The sequence below is a fragment of the Meriones unguiculatus genome, chromosome X (assembly GCF_030254825.1).
Source record: "Meriones unguiculatus strain TT.TT164.6M chromosome X, Bangor_MerUng_6.1, whole genome shotgun sequence".
In the NCBI taxonomy this organism is placed as follows: Eukaryota; Metazoa; Chordata; class Mammalia; order Rodentia; family Muridae; genus Meriones; species Meriones unguiculatus.
The window spans coordinates 63,192,834-63,214,383 of NC_083369.1; the positions used below are offsets into that span (position 1 = coordinate 63,192,834).

Consider the following 21,550-nt stretch of genomic DNA (forward strand, 5'->3'; position numbering starts at 1 on the left):
TGTGTTAATGAGGCTGGAAGAGGCAGGTGTTTGTAGTACATCAGTAGTGACCTCTCTCTGATCAGTGTCACTGTGGCAGTAACCACACTGTCACCTCAAGCTGTTGAAGGAGCCATCTTCCTGATCACACTATCTAGATACTCCTCTACTCCTGTGAGCCTTCCTTATTCCTCTTTCTTGCTAATTCTTTCTCCTCTTGGATCTGGGTGTCCCTCCAGCTCCTCATGTTCCCCCATTTCTTTATTGGTATGGACACACAGCTGCATCATGGCTTTCCCTGTGTACTTCTTTCCTGGTGATTCCTACTACTGTAGCACACAGACTTTCACCTTGTCTCTGAGGTTTGGACATGTAACCACAGTTACTTGCTGAATCACTTGCCTGACTTAAGTATCCTGCCATCATCTTAGACTTAACATTACACTCAGCATTTATAAGTTGACTTCATTTGCTACCAACAGTGACTGGCTCCTCTGACCTTCCTGTTACCACAAGACTTCTCATTTCCCAAACTAGAAACCCAGACCACCTCTGACTTCCATCCACCCTCTACCACTATTGAATGTCTATCCTTCACCAGCCCCTTTCTTTTTCCACCTGGAATATGCACCACTGCCAGATTAATATTTAAAAATATCCATTATTCGTTGACACTTCTGCCCCGTATGCTTGTGACTGATAGCTGATTGCCTGTGGGAGAAATCTTTAACTTCCTTAGCCTGATGTTCAAGGCCTTCCTTGAGTCGGCCTAATCCTATGTTCTTTTTCAACCTTATTTCTCACTTTTTATCCACATCATTTATTCTCAATTTTTAACGTGTCTCAAATAACTTCAGGGTGCTTATTATAATGCAGCTGCCTGGGCTTCTGAGTCAGTAGGGCTGGCAGATAGAGTCCAGGAATATGAATTTTAACAAGCTCTTTCAAGTGGTTCTGAAACATAATTCCATATGGATTGAGTCCAGCCACAATCTCCAAAGCATGCCTTGTATGGAGTTGTTGCATCTATGGTTTTGCTTATGCCAAAGGTCTTCTTCTATCCAAATGCCACCAAACTTGTCCTTCAACTCTACATGCAGTTGCCTCTTCTGTGAAGTCTCCTCTGATTACTCTAAATTGAAGTGATCTCTGTCTCTGTGTGTGTACGTGCATGTGTGTGTTCATGCCTGTATGTGTGTCTGTGTGCACGCACATGTGTGTGATTCTCTCCCTTTCCATTCAAAGAAGGGATCCTTTGAATTCTTCTGGCTGTCTCTAAAATGCAGTTGGTAAGTACGTCATTGGGATATTCCACTAGCACTGCTTATAGGTGTTGGTCTTATTTACATTATGACTTCAGTGAATTTAATGTTTCTTATGTTTTGTTTTTGTTCTTTTGCCCCCCCAAACACACAATGCCTTACACATACAAGTGCTCAATGACCATTGTTAAATTGGATTCTGTATTTGTTGACTCATATGAGTAGAGCTTCTATTGCATCTCTTCATACACCTTAGTGCAATAAACAGCTGCTGAGCATCTATTACGTGGGAGGCACGGTGACGGCTGCCATGGAGAATCTAAAGAATAAAGAGGATCCTTGTCCTTCTTCTTGGTCATCATTGTGTTTTTTAGTGCCTGGTGCACAGAAGAGGCACTTCAACATTGGCTGAGGAGCTTGGTGGAGTGTGTGAAAGGACATGTGAGTGAAGAAATTAAATTCACGCAGAAATAACTTGAGCAAGGACATGGGGTAGTTGTGCCATGGAGGAATAGGATAGCTATGGATACTAAAGCTAGAGAGGCAGACAAATATAGTAAATTAGTATAGGTTTTGAGCTTTAGTTAGGAACATTTTCAACCTCTAAACAGGGGAAGAGTAATGTAATAATGCTCGTAAAAAGATTATCCACATTTAAGCAATCGCCTGGATTTGGCCATGTTTGCTTCATCTATCCTTTCTATTGCAGAAGTATTTGAAAAGGAATTCAAATGTCAGTCACATCATTTTATCCCTAATGCAGCTTTTAACCATGAGCAGTTTTTTTTTTCCTCACATAACCACAGCACTATTCACAGAGCTAACAAAAGTATCAAAAATCTTTGCATAGTAACTATCACCCACTCTTTAATCAGACATCCTCAATTGTCTCAAAACTTATTATGCAACTGGCTTGTTGGAGTCAAGATCCAAGAGAATGTCACTCATTGCATTTGGTCATTCTGTCTTGTAAGACCCTTTCAGTATTCCCTTCTTTGACTTGTTAGAGAAATCAGACCTGTTGTTTTGTGCAATGCCCCACATTTTGGTTTGATTTTTAGCATCCTGCTTAGGGTTCTTATTGCCATTTTATGCATTGTACCGTTCCCTGCATTCTCTGTAAACAGGAATTAATTCTTGGCTTCATTTGAGTCACATATGTTTTTGTTTGTTTGTTTGTTTGCTTGCTTGCTTGTTTTGTCTTGTTTTCTCCCCATCCCCATTCAATAGATTGATAAAATGTACTCATCCTGGAAACAGGAGGACCAGTTAAGAGGTTGTTACAGTAGATGGATGTAAACAGTGGAAACAGGATAAAGGAGATAGGAAGAGTTGGAGACAGAGAAAACTGATTTACCTACCAATGACTAATGGGCTGAGAAAGGAGGAAGAATTAATGATGATTCCAAGGCTTTGAGTTTGCATCACCAAGAGAAGAAGGATGCTATTATATGTGAAAAATGGGTTTTTAATGAGAGCAGCAGGAATCAGGGTTAGATTAAAGGAGGAACTTTCCCTCAGCAAGAAGCCATCTGCTGTTTTTTCCAGATAACATTATATTTCCCTGAAAAATCTTTTTTGATCAGTAGTATAGCTTAGATATTTGGACCCTTTCAAAAAAATCTGAAAGGCACTCCTTATTTTTAACTATCCAATTAAATCTTCAGCCTCACAGCCTTGAGAGGAAGGACAGTACGCATACCTCTGTGTGTAGAGAGGAGATGATGCTGAAATGCCCTGTGATGATCAGCCTATCGCCCATAATATCTAACAGTTCTGAGTCGTCAGGCTTGGGTCTGGGTCGAAGAGTAGATAATTCCAGTGCTTGGGTTTTCTTATAGACTCAGCAGGTGAGCAGGCATAGCTCAAGACCCCAGATTCCTTCCCAGAGATAGTCAGAAGTCTGCACACCACACCCTTTCTCCATCCAATATGGGGTCAAGATCTCAGGGGACTGTAGCAATAGTTTAGGTACAAAATGGCCCTGCAGCCCCTGTATAGTTAGTAGGCTTGGAGAAAGCACCAGGATTGTTTAGCTACATCAGTAAGAACACACAATTAGGCAACATTCTATCATACATTCATTCTTAAATGTCCCCCTTTCTTCCTTCCCTCAGCTCATTTTCTTTTTGCTCTCTTCAGCTCCTCTCTCTCTCTCTCCCTCCCTCCGTCTCTGCCTGCATACATTTATTCTCTCTAGTTAATCAAACACTGGCCCCTGCAGCCCATTGTGTAGCAGATTGATCACTTAAGCAGAGTTATTGATCGCCCAGCAAACCTTAGGAGGTAGGGGTGTTCAGGAAGCTATGATCTGACAGTAAATTGGCTACTGAGGCCTCTCTGGAAACCCCAGCTGCACTGCTTCTTTATACCTTTTAGAAAGGAAAGGGGGCACAGAGAAGTGGGATCCTTAGAGGGTCTTCATTTTGTCTTCCCTTTTTTGGAGGTAAGGCAGGACAAGTTGATGAAGCACTCGTGGGTCTAGCTGCCCATGTTTAGGTTAGAAGGGAAAAACAAACACTGTGCTCTATAGAGATTCATAATTTAACAGAAAAGGAATCCTTACTCAAAGGAAGCATCTATGAATAACAAAAGATGAAAGATAATTAGAAGCCCCATTATTTACTATAAAGAGGAAATACTATAAGGGGTTCAAGCTTTAGAGAGAATGAGATTATGGGCTGCAACAGCGGTAGAAGGTTTTCCCAAAGTGGTTGGACTTTAGTTGTTTTTTACATAACATTTGAGGCTGAGATGCTTGACTAGGAGAAAAGCTTCCAAGGGGGGAGATTCAGGGAAGAGGCTGAAGATGGACACATTAGGGGGATCAAAGAAGGGTTAAAGAAGGTCTGATTAGAAGAAAGGGTGGAAGTGGAGATGCCTTGTGTGTGCAATACTAGGCTGAGGAAAGAGTCCCCAGATTTGGGACTTTTGATGTCAGAAGGAGGAGTTTGAACTTGGAGGCACCCTAGAGAACTATTTTGCATGTTGATTTAGGATATTTACCCATGTTGTAGGGAACAGAATTCATGAGGGCAAACTTGATAGATGCTATGACAATTCAAGTGCGTGCTGACGGTGGTGGGTATAAAGAAGAGCACCAAATTCAAAGGGTATGTAAAACATCGATGTGGCAAAGTAAACCACTGAGTGCTTTCTCTTGGCTTGCTTTTGTCTCACTCCATCCTCTTAGCCTTTAGTACTTGCTCACTATTAGGCTCTGCAAGTCAGAATGCCATTGGAGTTCAGATGGCAAGAGGATAACTAGTTAATCATGCCAAGAAAAGATTTGCAAAGGAGCCTTCATTGTTAAGATGTAAAGAGAAAGCCATGAAGAATCTGGCTGCAGAATCGTAAAAAGATTCTGCATCTCAGCTAAGCTGAGGTGCTATGCACTCTGTCCCCAGACAAAGAGGTTGGGGGCAGGGAATACCTGAGTCTGGTCTGTTCCAAGCCTCTCTTTTCAAGAGAGCTGTTGGGAGGAAGGATACATTGTTCTACTTCTGAGTAGAATATGTTTGAAAAGTCCTCTGAGCACCTGGGAATTGTCCCAGTGGAGGTCACACCTGTGCCAGGGTAGAGCAAGAGCTACCGCAGCACTTTGATGACAGCTGGAGCCCTGGCGTTCCAGCTGGTGTGGAGAGCTAAGTGAGGAGGAGTCCACAGGTAGGTAAGAGAGCGATGTGAGAGGCCTCTGCTTGCTCTTTCATTTCCCCCATCAGCTTTCCCCTGCCTGTCCAACCTGCTGAATGTCAACTCTGGGCAGTTGTCTGTGCCAAGTCCCCAAGCTTTCTTTGGGTTGGAGAAAGCAGGGAAACTATAGACAAAGTGGTATGTGTGAGGTTTTAGCCCTCTTTGACAGGCCGTTCTCGTGGAAGGCCTTAAAAGATGAATGAGTGGAACAGGTCTGCCCAGTCTGTAGGCTCCCAACAGAGGGAGCCCTGTTTTAGAAGCAGGACCACCCAGCCAAAGAGCCCCATCTTTGATTTTTATACAAATCCACTAGGGGAACAGAGGAACAGATGGCTAGACTGGTGGATGAGCACGTGCATGCACATGCAGTAATGTGCACATATACACACAAGCACTGCAGAGTCTGTCAACCCGCGGCCTCCATCACTTCCCTGCTGAAGCGTCGCTGTTCAGTGTTTTGGTTGCTGATTTGAGGTTGTGGCGGGAGGTTGGGAGGCGGCGGGTGGCTGAGAAGCGGGCAGGTGTCCAGACTGAAAAATGCTTATGCAGGTGAGGGACTGGGAAGGGAAAATACAAATCGCTGACTAGAGGGGTTATCATATTTATTACCTTTCTTATGGAAAAACACACTGGAAGCTGATAAAATAAAAGAGGGTGTGATGGCAACAACTGGCTTAGCACTCAACCACATATGTGTTAAGGTGTCTCCATTTGGAAAAAAAAATCTGTTCTCATGGTTTTGCTCCCTTTGTGTGTGTGTGTGTATTACAATAACTGTTCTGTTTATCATTCTGCTTCTCAGCTGAAACCAAGCAAGTTAGTTTCAGATGCTTAACCCTTGACACAGGGGAAACTGATTTTGAAATGAGACTTGCTTCTAATCCTGTGTGAATATGACCAGAGGTCTGCATCTTGCTTTTGTGAGTGGGGCTCAGACACCTTGCCATGTCACGTGGTTGTCAAGGGTGTCATATGTAATGCTGGCTCTCTTGCCACCATCAGTGGAATTAGACAGTTGAGATATATGATTAATAAAGCAAATGTTCCGTATACATCTCGTTACCAACAGTTGAGTTGTAATCTTTCTAATATGTACAGAAATCGGAAATCTCCCACTGACAGAGAGAAAGAACTGGGATCGTTAAACACACCCACCAGCCTGCTGCCCCCACACACTTCAGAGACTGCCACCCACAAAGTCCAAATCAGAACTAGCAGTTAGCGCTACTCTTTTTCTGTTCTTTATCCTGCCCCTTTTGAGCTTCTACACATAGCTTGTCTTGGTTTGGAATTTTAGATGATTGCTGGAAATGATTCAACCTAATCTTTGGCCCAGGCCCCAGTTCCATTACATTATTACACACATGCACACATACACATAAACACACACACACATATACTATGTAGTCATATATATGCATATATACACTTTAGGATATATAATCATATATGCATATTTTGCATTTATATGTTTGTTTGTTTGTTTGTTTGTGGGGGATGCATAGCACATCTGTCCAAACAAAGGACAACTTGCAGAGTTGGTTCTCTCCTTCCATCATGTGGATTCTAGGGCTCAAACTCAGGTCACCAGGCTTGGTGGCAAATGCATTTACCTATAGAGCTATCCCACTGGTCCTTATCAGCATTTTAAATTTTCCACTGCAAAAACCAAATTCAGGATCTCTTCTCTGGCCTTTCTCTCTTTACTGTCACAACCACATTTCAGTTGCCCAAGAGCTGAGCCTTGGATACACCTCTGCTTTCTTACCCAGTCAGTCACTATCAGTCTCCCAAAGGTACCTCATGAATCCATCCTTTCTTGGCCATTCTTACCATCACTATCACAGCCAATCTCTCATAACTTACAAATGGATTGCTATTCTCCTTAATTATCCCTCTGTATCCAGTCCTCAACCCTATGCCTAACTTCCAATGCTGCTGCCTAAAAGGATCTCCTAAAAGGATGTCCTTCATTGTGGTACTTCCTGCTCAAAAGCCCGCAAAGCCCTTTGCTTACTATATAAAAAGGGGGCATTCATTCTCCTGGATCCACAGCATGCCTTCCACAGCAGCTGGGATTCAGAGTTTGCTTGGTTGTGGATATGGTTTGAGTGCGCCCTGCCACCCATTGAAAAGGCTTATCTATTGAAATTGAATCAATCCCCTTTCTGAGGTATTCATCCCCATTGTGAAGAGACAACATGACTATTGTGTTTAGAAGTGGGGCATTTATTTAGATGTTGATTAGGATTTATTAAGGTTATTAGGTGACACCTGAGTGAATAAATACTAATAGCTTTATGAGGAGGGGTGGGGAGAGAGAGAGACCAACATAGACCAACACACACACACACACACACACTCCTTGTCTCTTGCCATGTAATTTACTGTGTCACCTCAGAATCTTGCCAGTAAGAAATCTTATCACTAGATGCACTTAAACATAGAGGACTATGAACTAAATAAACGTCTTTTATTTAGAAAATTCTCTGTCTCTGGTATTTTGCTCTAGCAATTTAAAACATTAATAATTATATATTAGCATTATAAAAAAAATCACTGTCTTACATTTCTGACTCCCAGGTTCCACTGTTTTCTATCTTTTCTCTACCCTAGTGTACCTCACTCCATGCTTACTTCCTCTACAGTCTTCTTTCTGTTGTTTCGTCTGCCTGCAATGGCCCCTTTTTCCGTGTCTACCATCTTATATTGCATTAACTTTTATGTATTTATTTTCCTCCCCAGCTAGGAAGCAAGCTCTCCTGGCACCTCTCTCTTATTTGTGTGTCCTCCAAGACATTACAAGGCCTCAACAAAATCTTCATAGGCACTATCCAGGCTATAGGGCTACTCAATGCTGAGGGGGAAAGGTACCATGTTTAAGCAGCTGTGCTGGAGGTTTTAAGCCTTATGAAGCCATTGAAGCTATTTATTCTTTTAATTCATTTACTCTTCTTTCATGTGCATTGGTGTTTGACTGGATATATGTCTGTGTGAGGGTTCTGATCCCCCTGGAACTGCAGTTATAGACAGCTAGACAGTTTTGAGTTGTCATGTGGTTGCTGAAAATTGAATTCAGGTCCTCTGAAAGAACAGCCAGTGCTCTTAACTGCTGAGCCATCTCTCCAGTTCATTGACAGACCATTTTAGGAAGCCCCTAGTTTAAAGGTTAGTGGCCAGAATGAGCTTTTCCTAATGTGTTGGAATTAATCAGCAAGAATCCATAATTATCTCCTTTGTCTATTACATTAAATTGGACAAAATATCTGAAGCAATTACTTTATAAAGAGAAGAGGTTTATTTGGCTTAAGTTTCTGGAAATTCCAGCCCATGATTGTGTAGCTTCATTGCTTTGAATTTTGAAAGAGCAGCATACCCTGGAGCACATAAGAGAAGCATGAATCAAGAAGCAGACAGGAAGGGTGAGACAGAAAGGGAGAGAGACAGGAAGAGATTGAAGAGTCCAGTAACCCCCTTCCAGGATATATACCCCATGACCTAAGAACCTCTCATAAGGCCCTACCTCTTAAAGGTCCATAGACCTCTCACTACTGCTACCCTAAGAACTATTTTTTTTAATTTATTTATTTTTATTAATTACAGTTTATTCACTTTGTATCCCCCCATAAGGCCCTGTCTTCTCCCCTCTCGACCCTACCCTCCCTCCCCCTTCTTCACGAATGCTCTAGTTTTTAATGTGTGGATCTTTGTGAATGTACTACCCATATTAAAACCACAGCACTGGGCTTTCAGTACAACCTGCTCATATTTTTTTTTTTTTTTTTTTTTTTTTTTTGGATTTTGGAGACAGGGTTTCTGTGTGTAATAGACCTAGCTGTCCTGAAACTAGCTCTGTAGACCATGCTGTCCTTGGAATCACAGAGATCCACCTGCCTCTGCCTCCTGAGTGCTGGGATTAAAAGCTCGTGCCACCATTTTGCCTGCTCATTTTTCTTTCCTCCTACATCTCACTAAAATAAGTCTCACAATTTCTATGATTGGATCCTTTATTCTAGCCAATGCAACCAATATGTTATAGTCTCAAAAACTTACCTGAGAGTAATTTGTTACCAGCCACTCCTCACTTCAGTCCTAGACAGAGCTCAGCTAGGTCCCTCTACTGGAAGTTAAATGCTGACCCATGTTTCTGCCCATGTTCACAAAGGTCCATTACCTCCATCAATATGTTTTGTCATTGACCTTGTACTCAGTCTGCTTTAAGATATTAATATGTTCTTACTATTATATTATTATATTGGAGTATACCCCTGCTGTTTCCTACCTGAGCTCTATTAACAACATTAAGCAGAAAGTGTACTCTGGAATTGGCCTTGCCAGTTACTGAAATGTACCTCATTATTTCAACAACATGTTTTGAACATTTCTAAAAGATGTGTCTTACTATCCTTAGCACATTGTCATTTAATTGGCAGTGTTGTTTTTGTTTTTTTTCCTTTCTCAGGAAAACCTGGGGTAGGGGACAAACATGTTTCTTCCTGCAGCTTCTTAGAATCAATGAAATGCAGCACTAACTTACTTAACCTCTCTGAAGCCAGTTACTTTATGTGCAAAGTACCCACCTCAGAGAGTTTTGTTGTAAAGATTCAAAGATAATATTTATTCAGCACTTAGTGAATAGCCAGCACTTTGGTAAAGACTCAATAAATGTTAGCCATTGTAATTTCCCAACTATATAAACTATAAACCCCTCAAGGGCAGGGACATGCTTTTTTTTCTCTTTCTGGCAGATGGTCTGTTGTGAAAGGTAGAAAGAACTTCCTTTCTGAAAATATCTCCTCTGTTAGATTGCCAAACACCCCAAATTTCAACATTAATCACTCCTCTGAGTTAAAGCATTATCTACAGAAAAACCTCTGTTAAAATGCAAATGTCACTTGGGAAGGTAACGAATTAATTCATTAGCATTCATAATCCCAATAGTGCAAATGAGTTTATCAGATTAATTTAGCTGTCACTAGGCAAACTCTGACAGCCCTGGTGATGGGGTCGCTGAGATGCAATGCTTTAAGGTGGGAGATTGGTAAGGGGTCAGACCTTCCTGAGTTTCAAGCCACCTCTGATCAGTTCTTGCCTTTCGGGCTTTGATCATGGGTGGGATTATGACTGTTGTCTGCAGTAAAAGAGGATGTAAGTCAGTGATACAGCGGAAACACATGTGAACAGGAGATAATGTTGCCAGAAAGCTGGAAAGGACTGTAGAGAAAATCTAGTGTAGTCTCCTTCTCAAATATCTAACTCTCACCAGCAGAACACTGTGTGCCCCTAAGGCTGTCCATTCCATTGTTGAAAAAGTCACATTAGAATATTGGTATTGTTTGCCTTTGTTGTTGTTGTTTGTTTGCATTTTTCGTTTTGTTTTGTTTTTGTTTGTTTTAAAACAAGTCTGACTATGTAATTCAGGTTGGCCTCAAATACCTGAATGCTGGAACTACATGTATTCACAACCATGTCTAGCAAAATACTTTTTATATGGAACAGAAAGGCTTATAGTGACCCTTTCCCTCCCTCTTTCACTTGGCAGCCTTTTAATTGTTATTTTAAACTGGGTCTTGCCATGTACTCCAGGCTGGATTTGAGCTAACATTCTTCCTGCACCGAGCTCCAGAATGCTGGAATTACAAGTATGTGCCACCAACCCTAGAAAAAGCAGCCACTTTAAATTATCCAAATAGAGCCGGCCCATTTTCTCAATTGTGGGTGTCCCTTGATTTTTTTCTCTCCCGGTAGAAGTGAGTGCTAAATTCCCCAGTTGGCTCAATGACTCCATTTGTGGTGTGCTTCCACAGCTAAACTGTTTAACCTAAAGGCCCATGAATGTCCTGAAATTTTGTGTAATACTTTGACAGTAGTCTCTACATGTCTCACCTCAGGGGCTATAGCTCTCCATGGGGGACTGAGTCCTAGAAAACTCAACCACTGACCTGACAGCATTTTAATCACTTCCATTTGGCAACACTCTAATGTGTGAAGCTGTTCTTTGGGTTCTTTTATAGCACTGAGCGTGGTACTTCTGAGGGGGCTCTGAGCAGCACTGAGCACAGAAGCCAGACTGCTTTTATTAGCAACTTAGTATCACCTTTGGAGAACTCAGCACTTAGTGAACTGAAACCTTTTTCTCAGGTAGCTAAGAAATCCCTGCCAAGAATTTAATCTATGTATTCGTCACTTTCATGTCATCACTGTAACTAGAATAATGTGACTGAAAAAAATTTAGAGAAGGATTTATTTTGGCTCATGGTTTCAGGGGAATTTCAGTCTAATTTGACAAGGAAGGCATGGTGGAGTTTATAGCATCAGGCAGGGACTCCTCATAGGGCAGCTGGCCTGAAACAGAGATTTGTAAATGTTTTAAGTTGTGCATACATGTGTGAAGCTGTATATGGAATGTGTGCATGTGAGTACAGGTGCCTGTGGAGGAGAGAGTATTGGATTTCCCTGGAGCTGGAGTTATAGAGCAATGTAGGTGCTGAGATCCAAACTTACTTTGTCTTCTGCAAAAGCAGCACACGTTCTTAAGGAGAGAGCTAAGCAATCTCTCTAACCCCTCAAGTTTATGAACGTCAACGATCTGCTCCTGGTGATTTTCTTCCACAAACCAGGCCCTGCCTCTAACAGCCCCACATCCTTTAAAATCATGCCACAAGAGGGGGACTAAGCATTCACATATTTAATATGAGCTGGCAAACATAGGACATTTTCAGTGGAAACAATAGTGGTCACCTTACTCAAAACAGCACCTTGTTGCTGACTCTACTCAGCTTACCAGCTGAAGAGCACCTGGGCTCTTTCAAAGGGAGATAGCTGGTAGATGTCCCTAGTGGGGACCCATCTGGTTAGGCTGTTTTGTAGGCTAACAGAGGAACTATGTGAGTAAGCACAGCCCCACAAGTTCTCCCCAGTGTCTCCATTGGTCTGACTCTCTTTAACTGGAAAGCAACAATTAATTCACAGACCCATATTAGAGAACATAGGGCAGGGGGAGGGGCCATGCTTGCTACTAGTCCTTCTTGAGGCAGGACTCTTTCTAAAATGAAATTGGTGGAGCTACTATCATTAGTGAAGAACAAAGTCACAAAAATCAAATTATTTTCGAAAGGGCTAGCTATACACGAAAAAGATATGGCTCAGGAAGGCAGAGCACTCTCTATCTCTGCATTCTTGTGCCTCAAGTAGCACAAAAAAGGTGCTACATATTAAGTGTAGTTGAAACCTTTAGGATAGGATTGGTAAATGACAATCACCTATAATTGTGACAAAACACAGGCACATCACTAAAGTCCTTTTGTAACTACTATCTTTCCTATGATCTAGTAGTTGAGCCAATGTAACAAACATTGTATTCTCTGCCCTTTGCAGACATTGTTTTAGGTTTTAAGGACTGTTATGAAAATTCAAATAAGTTATATATAACAGCCACAAAAGCTGCTCTGATACCTTTCACAAGAGTTTATGGAAAAGTATGTTGAGAAATGCTATACACCCATTTTAGAGCTCCAAAGTGTACCCAGTCATACCAAATGCTCTGAGAAGACCTGCTCTAAAGAAGCCTGCTAACATCACGTAAGACTTCTAACATGTATTTGTCCACTGATCACCATTCTCCTCTCTTCATCCTTTAATATACCTTCAATCTACAGCTTGGAGAATGCATCTTTCTGCCACAACACACAACACACACACACACACACATATTTTGTAGCTGAGTACACAAATTCCCCAAAGCATTTAAGGTTTTGCACAAATGGAACAGGGAGGGGTGAATTGTGTTGAAGGAGAGGTTGAACAAGGCTCAACTTCCATGAATGAGACAGGGAGAAAGCTTGGAAGCCTGAGAGAAGGAGCTTGAAAATGGAGTTGAGAATGAGACAGTAGGTACTGGAGACCAGATCCCTCTACTTCACAGTTTGCTGCTGGCCAGCCCCAAAAGATGTCATACTTTTGGCCCTGAGTCAACGATGAACAGCAAAGCAGAGAAGCTTTGGCCAGGCATGGTCCTGCAAGGCCATTTGTGGTTATTGGCTTCTCAGCTGGAGCCTTTCCACTTTCATTCCCTGCACTGCTGCTCTCCATCTCCCTCCCTAAGCCTCTGGCATATTTTCAGTTTCTCAGTCTACTAGTTGATCCATTTCATTTAGGTCTTGTTCTTTCCTCTTCTTCTTTTCAGGGAAACTCAGGAGGCCTCTGAGTTCACTGCTGCCAACTAGAAGGCAGAAAGGATGGGGTGGGAGAACAGACAGGAAAAATGGCAAGGCCCTTTTTGCAGGGCTTGAGGCTGGTTCCCTGAGGCCTCTGAGCAGGAATGCTCTCTTCTGTGGCTATCACTGGAATTTGAGGAAGTGTTACCAACACCTCTTGAGGTAAAGGAATCTCCAACCTGTCTCCAAGAAAATATAGAATTAGTGGCCACTCAGAAGGGCAAGGAGTTATCAGGCAGGAGTCCAGCTAAGAGGTGGACTCAGAGACAGAGACAGACAGACAAAGAGAGACAGAAAGACAATGAAACAGAGAGAGACAGAGAGAGAAACAAAGACAGAAAGACAGAGAATATGCAGATGTGACTCCATACATGCCTGTATATGAAGGTAAATTAGTAAAGCTTTTGGATGTTTCTTGACTGAGGAGGCCTAGTGGGACACAAGGACATTTGCAGAGGTATATCAGGATCACAGATGTGACTTGTCACTGGGGAGAAGAAATACATTTTTTGTAGTGCAGTAGCTATTTCACTGTCAATGAAATTAAATGAGCTGCAAGGAGATGAGGGTGGCTTTTTTTTTTATTCAGGGTGTAAGTGTGGGGTTGTGCACTTGTCTGAACAGTGGCCTCTGAAGACTGATTCCACCACCTATTTCCATTGCCAACAGCCAGGAGGTTTTGCTGGTACTGATAAAGCTGCTAGGATTTGATCACAACCTTTGAATGCCTCTAATACCAGTGACTCAATGTCCTTTCTAGGCAGTTTATTCTGTCACCTAACTGTATTAAGTTTAGGAAATGGGTTCCCACCACACACTACATTCTTCTATTTTTAGATATGAAAAGCCTGGGCTCACTGTGTTCTCTATTTGTTCTCTCTCTCTCTCTCTCTCTCTCTCTCTCTCTCTCTCTCTCTCCCTTGTCTTCTCTCTCTCCCGCCTTTCTTTCTCCCTAACCCCCCTACATTAAGGCCTGCAATAGTAGTCCCATATTGCTACACAGACAGACTCCCAGAGGTTGTTTTTTTTTTTTTGTTTTTTTTTTTTTTTGTTTTTGTAGCTTCAGAATACTCTGGTTATCTTGCAATTCAGATACCAAATGCTTCCTCCTGCTCCAGGACCCAAGAGTTCTTCTCAGACGTGCTAACATAGACTTTAAAAGCTTGGCCTATCAGGGTATGCCCTTCTGTCCTTTCATTTTTTTCCTCTATGCTCCATTAAAAAGATTCCCCAGTACTTAGATATGGAAAACTTGACACCTTAAGTTTTCAGAATGGTCAAGATTAGAATTTGGTGTGGTAGAAAAGTCCATGTCCATCGTATTTCTTTCAACCCTGGGCAGCCTCGTCAGGAGTGTAGTGTGGTTATATGGCTGAAAATGCTAAGACATAGGAAACATATCCTAACAATTTTAGTCACAAAGCATGGTCTTGGATGTTACTGAGTCTCCTGAAACACTGCAGACTATGGTATGGGCCTTTCTTTGAAAAGAAAATACACAAATGAACCAACTTCCTGGTCATTTTTATTCCCACTTACCCAACAAATATTCCTTGACTACTTCTTATGTAGCAGGCCCTGTGCTAAATACTGGGAACACAGTGGCATTAGGACAAGCCAATCCATGCCTTGCTGGAGCATGCATTGCAATAGCAGCTTGTGTTTAGAAGTAAACAGGGACAAGCTGGATGAATAGATGGGTAAAGGCAATTCACATATGATGACCTGAGGCCCCAAACATGATGGAAGGAAGACAACTGACTTGTATGAGAGCACACACATGGACACAAACACACATACAATGTAATAAAAAAGTAAACAAATAACTGAAGACGGTGCTTTCCTAGCATATGAGAGGACTCAGTCTTGGTTGCCAGGACTACAAAAACAAAAGTAAATACATAAGTAATCACTATTATAATGCATTTAAATGCTTTTTTAAAAGGAAAGAAGCACAGAACCATGATAGAAAGTAACAGGGAACTACATCACCTATACCAGTCAGGAAAAAGGATTCTCTAGCCATGTGTAATAGCATATACCTGTAATCCCAGCACCTAGGAGACAGGAGGGTCAGTAGTTCAAGGCCAGTCTTAGCTGCACAATGAGTTCTAGGCCAGCCTGACCTATATAAGGCCCCACATAAAAAAAAAAAAACTTCAAATATTAATGATGATGACGAAATTAATTTCTTAAAATTGTAATGTCTGGGTACAGTGCCAAGGACAGGGTTTCCACCACTACCTTTGCAACCTTTGCTTCATTATGGGAAAAGTGAGAGGCACACACTCAGAGGGAGGATTCATAGTGTTCCAGAACTCGGAGATGATCACTGTAAGAGGAAACTGCTTCAGGATTTTTCCAGATGATCTAACTGGACAACCGTTTTGGCTGTCATATCTAGTACTTTGCAAACACAGTTGGACAAAATCAAAACAATGGTTTATGAGTTGGCAAATTGAAACTATTATAGCTACAGCTAGAGAATATATATTTGAGAACAGACAACTGTGTAGGGTAGGGCTGTATTATGTTAAGGATTGAGAAGACTACTTCGAACTTGATCCAGTCATCTGGAGAAACTGCAGCAAGTTTCTGAATGAGCAAACACAAGGAGGGAAAGAAATGCTTCAGGATTTCTTGAAAACAAGGATGAATTCCTATTATCTCTCAGTAACTGTAATTCTTCCCACTGCAAATGAGAGAGCTTCCCTAGTAACACACATGAGCCTGAGCCCAAGTCCTACCTCTGCCCATTACTAACTCTGGACTTGGAAAATTATTTAAGTGCTCTGTGCTTCATTTTCTTCACAAGTTAGTGATTGTGAAGTGATTCGAAAAGTGACTGAAAATTATTTAGCACTCAAAAACTGTTATTATTAGCCAAGGAAAAAACTAGTTATCACCATGAATTCAGAGTATTTGGGATAAGGTTTGATCATCTGGGGCTTTGAAGAAGCTGCATTACCCAGGGCCAGGACACAATGTATACAAGGCAACGTGGGCCCTCTGGCCAATAATATTTTCAATTAGCCTTCCATCAGCACCCAAAATCTCCATCTCCTAGAAAAGTCATACATTTTAATTGAACTAGCGTATGCTCTTTCCTCACAAGATAAAGGTTGAATTTTGGGTCTTTAGTCATTGTTACTCAGAATAAAGAAGAACTTTGAAGGACTAGACACAGGATGACACATTAACTTTCTACTATTGTGTAACAAATTTCCAAAGACAGTTACAACAAATCCTTACATTACATTTCGTTGGGTCAGGCACGTGAGTGCAGCTTAGTTGCGTGGTTCTGAATCAAAAGCCCCTGGTAAGGTTACCCTCACACTGTGGGTAAGGTCGATAAGTATATAGACACCAGCTGGAATGATTGGTCTGCCTTCAAACTCACTCATGCGGCTGTTGGCAAGCCTTGCTTTCTTGCAGGCTGGTAGACTGAAGTTTTCCATGCCTTGCTGTGCCATGTGGGTCCTTCTGCTACAATGCTCACAACATGGCAGCTTGCTTCCTCCACTGTGATTGATTAAAGGGATAGGAAGGAGGGAAAGACTGTGCAAGCAAGCTTAAGCTAGCCAAAAGCAGAAGACAAAGTCTTTTTATAACTTTCTCTCAGGAGTTATGAATCTTCACTTGCATTATTCTATTATAGTAAAAGTCTCCAATGCTTGGTTTTGGCATACTTTTAAATGCAAAACAGGTGGCTATACTTGTGTAGGGTTATTTCTGAGTCCTTTATATATGACACATAAAACCAGATATAGGGCTAGCAAGAAGGCACAGCAGGTAAAAGGGTCTGCTGCCAAGCCTAAGGACCTGAGTTCATTCCCCTTCATTCATGCAGTATAAGAAGAGAAACAATTCCAGAAAGTTGTCTCCTGACCTCCACATATGTGCATGTATGCGCACACTCAAAAATAAATAAAATTTAATAAAAAACTTTTTAAGAAATCAAATACCTATAGGACATGATGGTGGACATGAGACTATCTGGAGGAATGAATTAGAGGTGAATGAATGAACAGAAGGATGTGACAAAGGGAGATGAATATATATAGTCAAGCTATTTAACATAGTTGTATAAAAATGACTATGAAGCCTATCACTCTGTACAATGAATACATAGCATTAAAAGGTTATACTTAAAAAGGCATGTACCTGCCTTTAATCCTAGCACTAATGATGCAGAAGCAGAAAAAGTCAGATCTCTATGAGCTTGAGACTAGCCTACACTACATAGTGACTTCCAGATAAGGCAGAACTGTATAATGGGACCTCCCTCTGTCTCAAAATAAAAACCATGTTCTCTCAATCTTTGTTTCAAATGAGTCTCCAGGACCAGTTCACCTATAGTAGGAGGGGATGTGCAAAGGTGTATATGACACAAAGTGGGGATTCTTTGGGTCCTTTTAACTTGTAGCCTACCACAAATAAATAAGTAGTGAGGATAAAGGGTTTAAGGCAGGAAGGGGGGAGAACAGGCCAGACGGTGATGGCACACGTCTTTAATCCCTGCACTCTGGAGGCAGAGGCAGGTGGATCTCTGAGTTCAAGGCCAGCCTGGTCTACAGAATGTGTTCCAGGACATCCAGGGCTACACACACACACACACACACACACACACACACACACACACAAAACCATCTCAAAAAACCAAAAGGAAGCAGGGACAACAGCTAGTGAAGTAGAAAATTAGAATCACCTGTGAAATTGGGGCCAGCATAAATGGTTACTAGACTTAATAGTAGCCAAAGATACTGGGTACCAAAAGAGTAGAATGGATCCAAAAGGTGAGGTGGGTGGTACCTGGAAGATGTTTAACAACCAGGATTTCGGAATGTCCTGAGACCCTTCTTGGGTCCTAGAGCAAGTTCATCATATTTGCATTTTCCACAAGGCCTAGTCCTCTAGGTATAGCCAGGCAGAGAGGCATCTGATGAGATGAGACTTAGGAAGCCCAGGAGCAATAGGAACACGTAAGAGGAATTCAAGTTCAGCAGCTGCATTTGTTTGTTCATTTTAGCTTCACACACGGGGCTGAAACAGGAGGGTGTGCCATTTCTGCTGAGTAGCCTTAGCCATCTTGTTAACTCCAAGCAGCTGTTCTCAGTGTCAAGTTTTCCTCACTGGAATGAAAGTGTGTGAGCTGGTTTAGGCCTTATCATTCTAATACACTGGATAGAAGGAGGGCACACAGCTTTAGGCAAAACAATACAGAAGAGCAGCAACTGCCTACTGGCACCTGGGTACCCCTTTTAAATCCCACCCATGTTCTCATCATGGCTTGGCCATTTGCTGATCTTGTAGGGCAAGTTGCTTTTGTTTTTACTGCCTTCACTTCTACATCTGTAAAACAGAGATAAACAGTCTCTAGCTTACAGGCTTCCTGAAACAAACCAGTGAACTAATGAAGATAAAGCAGCAATGAAGACATGCTGAGCTCTGACTTGGTCCCAAAAAGGCAGGTCTCTCTCATTTCCCAAACTAATCAAAATCTCCACAATCTCTCATCTCTGTCTCTGTCTCTCTGTCTCTGTCTCTCTCTGTCTCTGTGTGTGTGTGTATCTCTGCCTGTCTCTGTCTCTCTCTCTGTGTCACTCTCTGTCTCTGTTCCTCCCTCTCTCTATCTGTCTGTCTGTCTTATCCCCAGTCAAGACACATTCAAAGACCTTACTATTTGCTTTCATATAAAGGCATGTATGGAGATAAATCTGCATATTCTCTGTCTCTCTGGCCTACCCCCTTGCTCTGAGTGAGTGTTTTTTAGCTGAAGCTCTACCAGTATTTATACTCTACAGGGGATTTGGCACTCTAATGAGCTTCAGTTTATTTAAGAAGGAAATGCAGCTCAGAGAGGTAGGATGCCTTGCTCTGGAACACACAGCTAATAAATAACAAAGTTGGGAACCTAACTCAGATCTATCAGAGTGTAAAGCCTATCCTTCTTTTCTACTCAACAGTCAATTAGCTCTCAACATGATTTCAAAATGACATGAGGGCAGACAGCAGTGCTAATGGTTGGCTAATAAAAATGAAGGGCTTTGTGATTCACATTCTGTAATCTTTTAAAAGAGTCTTAGAAAGTTAACCCTGCACAAGTAGAGCTTCTCATTTGTGTGATGACACCCTCATCCCCAACACACACACACACACACACACACACACACAGAAAAGGGGAGACAGTATTTTCTGACACATGACCAATTTCTTTCTACACCCATTTCTGAAGCCAAGAAGTAGGATCAAGTGCAGCTGTAACTATCTGAGTGTCCATTCAAAATCCTAAGCACCCTGAGCACATTCTTCTATCCAAACATGCAGGTTCGACTTGCTTCCTGTTGCTGTGGAATCTCAAGTCCTGAATCAGGCCTGGTCAAAACTTGTCCTGGTCTCAAAGCTCAGGACAGCTCCTCCTTCACCTACAAAAGCTTTGAGAAAGGAAAAGCTTGGAATCTTTGGAATTTGCAGAAAAGATTAGAGATAAGAAAGATTCCAGAATTGAGGTCTGGCTTGGACAGAAGGAAAAGCACAAAAGGGTAGAACAAACAAAGTCTAAAAGGCATACTGCAACAGCCTCTGGAGTGAGAGCCCCCAAGTCGGGACCCAGGAGCCACCACTGAGATGACTCCTGGCCTGGACACCAGGGAAGCCCTGCACAAGCATTTCCTGTCTGAGGAAAACATGGCCACCCACTTCTCCTGACTCAGCCTACATAATGACCACCCCTACTGCAGCCCCCCTGTGACTTTTCCCCTAGCCCTGCCATGGCTCAGGACCCTTTGCCTAGAGCTGCTTTTCTGACGCTATCCTGGATGCCTGGATCCCGAAGGCCCTCAGGCTGCTGAGGCTGGGGGACACAAGTCCCTAGTACCCAGCATCTCCATCTGGGGACATCATGGAGCTCTGAGTGCTGATGGCCAGTGGTCCCTCCTCCTCCTCACCTTGTTCCTGAAAACAAAGACTAGCAACCCCAAGAGAAGGATGAAGTCCTTCTCCAAACTTGGGCACCTAGACCTTCCCCTGACAGGATAGTGAGCTCAGTGGAACCCTCAATTGGAGGAGCAGCAGCCTGGGGAAGGGAAAGTATCACCCTGTTAGTGAATAAAGATTTGTGAGCAGTTGAAAAAAGAAAGTCTAAAAGTCACAAAGACAAAGGATAAGTAAAATTCAAGAGGAAATTGAGGAAGAAGAGGAATTAGAGAATTCTGTGGTAAATACAAAGAGTCAAATGAAGAGCAATACTAAAGCAATGCCTGCCACAATTGTCAAACAGGAAGAGCTTTGGGGGTCAACGATGTTATTGGTAGCAGGGTTATGTGGCTTGTCTGAAATGGTTCTTGGCACATGCTTTATACTAAGGTTACACATTCCTTGAGAGAAGCTCGCCTGATGCCAGGTGATGCTGAGGATTCATAGAGGGCCAATTAATTCCTCTGCAAGCCACCTTTGGCACTAATGCTACTAATGAATGGCATTTACAAAGTGCGTGCTCTGTGCCAGGAAAGAGAGGTAAGAGACCAAACAGCAAAAAGTAAAGGAAACAAACAAACAAACAAAAAAGACAGGGTGAAGGCTGCAGTGAGCTAAACTACTCAGGTGGAAGTGGTTGTGGGTGCTCAGTGCTCTGTAGTCCAAAGAGGACAGGTGGAAAGGAAGGGCCTATGTGAGAGACTCCAATAAGAGAATAGCTGTGTTTCTGATCAGTTCAGAATATGATCAGGCCCACCTCCATCAATAAGCAGGACAAGCTCTGAATCTAGAGGAGAGGACTTCAAATGCATCTCTCTCTCTCTCTCTCTCTCTCTCTCTCTCTCTCTCTCTCTCTCTCCCCTTCTCTCTCTGTGTGTATGTCTGTCTGTGTGTGTTTTGTATGTGTGTGTGTGTGTGTGTTTGTGAAACAAGAAGAGCTTGAGGATAACAATCCTATTGTTAGTCGAGTTGTGAGGTTTCTCTGAAGCCTTGTGTGTGTCTCTTCATAGAGAGAGGCATTGTTCTCTCCTAAGGTGCAGAGGATAACATGGATAGGCACATACATGGATGAACACATACAGTATGGATTGGTGGGGAGGATTTTATGTGCTGGTGTCACTGGGTCTTTACACAGTCTATGGATCTGAAGGACGTGTTTTTGTTTTCTGTGGCTTCTTTTCCCATTGCCTTAGCCTGTACTGCTGTTCCCTCAACAACATCCAAAGGAGGAAGCAATCATTGGTTTGAGGCTAATCCCTGAGCCAATGAAATGTCAGTTCAGCTATTGTTTCCAGATGCCTAAAGGAGACTGGTCTATAAGATGAAGCAAACACTGTTGAGCAGAATATTTGAGAATAAGCAGATAACTCAGTTTTCTAGTGAATGAAGGGTTTTTAATTTTGATTCATTCATAAAATTCTTTCA

At 42.2% G+C, this 21,550-nt stretch overlaps 1 protein-coding gene and 1 pseudogene across 4 annotated transcripts in view; both read left to right on the forward strand.

Moving 5' to 3' along the window:
• Nucleotides 1-21,550, forward strand: part of Frmpd3 (FERM and PDZ domain containing 3) — a 151,963-nt gene that overhangs the window by 5,172 nt on the left and 125,241 nt on the right. The gene's annotated exons all lie outside the window — the stretch shown is intronic.
• LOC110539893 (host cell factor C1 regulator 1-like) lies at nucleotides 17,934-20,063 on the forward strand (annotated as a pseudogene).